We start from the raw sequence: 2,919 nt of genomic DNA on the forward strand, positions 1-2,919 counted from the left end.
AGACAGAGTGTAAGGCGGGGAGGGTCCGAGAGAGAGAGAGACACACAGAATCCAAACCAGGCTCCAGGCTCTAAGCTGTCGGCACAGAGCCCGACGCGGGGCTCGAACCCACGAACTGTGAGATCCTGACCTGAGCTGAAGTCGTACGACCATCCAACTGAGCCACCCAGGTGCCCCTGGGTGATATGTTTTAAGAGCAGTACAAGAGTCAAACAACAAAGACTATGTCTAAGCGTCAGTCGTTTGTCAAGGATGTGTGTGACTGCTAAGTCAGATAATGTTTACAAATACTGGAAGGATAGATTTCCATTTTTCAAGTATCCACAACTGTGCCGCCAGCACATGATACACTTTCAAGTTTAATCTGTGGTATTGACGTCTTCTCCGTCAGTTTCTTAAGTCTAGACAATCAACAACACAATAAACCAAGCTCTGATTTATAGCATTTAGCCAACTTCTGTGGCGTCAACCGCTCCCATTGCAACGATTTCGATCGACTGCCGTGACGTCCGGCAGTAAGTGGGGGAAGAGGCCCGGTTATCCACCCTCAGAGAGTGTGACTATGGCCCTGTCACAGCGACCCAAATAGCCTGGGGGACAGAGATGATAAAAAGTAAATGTAGTGAAAGCAAATCAGAATGTGATGATCTTCGGGTATTATTTTCCCTTGGTTTGTACATAATTTAATTCTCAGTAATAGCAATGTTCAATAACCGAAAAATGACTGGAAGATTCCTGTGAGCCTGCACCAGCCGCCCTGGCACATCGGGAATGTCCTGCACGAAGATGACTGTGATTTAAGGAAGGTTAGTTGTCTCCCAGACACAGTGATGGTCTTTTCCATTCCCACTTCCCTCAGTTTATAATTTGGCCAACAGCTAGGCCTGGGCTTACCCCCCACCTGAGCGTCAGCCCCCCACCTGGAGGCCATGTTCCCCCCCACCCCCCACCAGGGGCTGCTGCCGGCTGGTCCTTCTGCAGGGAGATGGGCCCGGGCAGGTCTGCTCTGGCGCCCTGCCCCTGCCGGAAACCCAGCCCCCCGCCATAAAGAGGAAGTGCTAGGAGCAGTTTGAGAATTAGGAAGAGAGTGCCAGCCAGTAACTCAAAAGCCTAGTGAAGCCATAAAAATCTGCCCGGGTCATGTCTTTGAGAAACAAGGTGTTGGCTTTTAAAGTGTTTAATTTTCTCTCCCTTCAAAACTTAACCAAAAACTTCAATTACAGGCAGATCATAAAACCCAAAATTCCAATGTCCGGGGACATGTCCAAGGATTCCTGCATTTTGGAATGCTTTATCAAATCACTAAAAAAGTGTTTTTTGGTTTTTTTTTTTTCTTACCCTGTGTGAATAACCTTATTCATGCTTTAACTGGTCAACTGTGGAAGTTTTTGCTTTTGCTTTTTCACAATATCTAATTCTCAGTGATGACAGACCTTAACGTTTTCTGAAAAGGGTCAATTTGTTTAAAAAGATAACAAGACAAAAACATTTTTCTCCATCCCTCACCTCTGCTTTTTGCGGAACTGAATGGGGACCCTAGAGGTCCCGGCGGAGTCTGTGTTCTTGCCCTCCTCCCACCTAGGCCTGACTTAGCCCTGCTCCCAGCCTCCCTTCCCACCCCCATGCCGGAAAGGAAGTATCCTAGACTCCGAAACTCTTCTCTTCGCAGAGGAACCCTTACCTGTGACCTTCTGGGGAGAAAAGGTTCAAACAAACTTTTAATCTGGAAGCCACCCTAGAGTTTCGAACATGAAAATCTGCTCTTGGAAAAGCATGATGGGACAAACCTTGAAACACTCATGCTAAGAAGTGAAGCACCTTCTTTTCAGAATCGATATTTAGTTACATACAGGTGGAACAAGACGAAAATAAGATTAAACTTGGGGCACCTGGGTGGCTCAGTCAGTTAAACGTCCGACTTCAGTTCAAGTCATGGTCTCACATTTGTAGGTTCAAACCCCGCATTGGATTCTGTGCTGACAGCTAGCTCAGAGCCTGGAGCCTGTCTTTCTTTTGATTCTGTGCCTCCCTCCCTCTCTGCCCTTCCCCTGCTCACTCTCTCTCTCTCTCTCTCTCTCAAAAATAAATAAAACATTAAAAAAATTTTTAAAAAAGATCAAACTCTTCTCAACCCAGGAACCTGATTAAAAGTAGGGAGCCTCATAACTTCTGTTTGTATTAGTCACGGGAAATGGCAATGTTGAAATAGAATGATCTGGTTTCCAAGAGGCACCTGGAGAGGTAGGAATGCAGGCACCCTGGCTGAAACTCAACTGTCACCTACAGTTTGAATAACCGTAACACTAATAGCGTTTACGTACGTTCAGAGGAACTCTTTTCTTTGTGCCCAGATGGCATATTGACATAACTGCTTTAATGAAAAGGTCTTTTGACGACAAAAGCATTTTAGTTTTTGAAGGAGGAAGCGTTTCTCATTGGGCTTAATTGATGAGGTTTCAATGTCCCCATTTTTCCTAGTAAACCTAGCTCTTGACTTGTGTCCTGCTGTTAATGACCAACATGCAGGGTGCAGGGGATGGGCAGTGCCGGGTTTCGCAAAGCGCCCATGTCTCCCTGGGGCTCACTGTCTTGACCCACCTGGGTCAGACCCCGTTGTACCTCCATCTCCAAATCTGTTTGATGGGTACCCTAACATAGCAGTCACTTCCCCCCTGCTCCGGGAGAGGCTGGGAAAGACCCATAGGACAGGGTGTGTGAGGCAGGCTTCATTTGGAACATGCCAGGCTCCAATTTCCACAGCCCAGCCCAGGCAAGGGCAGCGTTCTATGACTGGCCAAGAACATAAAACTAGCTATGTGAACAAGGACAGTTTTTTTTTTATACAATTTATTTTTTTAACATATGCAATTATTTTCCGTCATTTACAATACAGTAGTTTCAATGATACTCCAAACAGAA

Source organism: Suricata suricatta, chromosome 4, assembly GCF_006229205.1.
Source record: "Suricata suricatta isolate VVHF042 chromosome 4, meerkat_22Aug2017_6uvM2_HiC, whole genome shotgun sequence".
In the NCBI taxonomy this organism is placed as follows: domain Eukaryota; kingdom Metazoa; phylum Chordata; class Mammalia; order Carnivora; family Herpestidae; genus Suricata; species Suricata suricatta.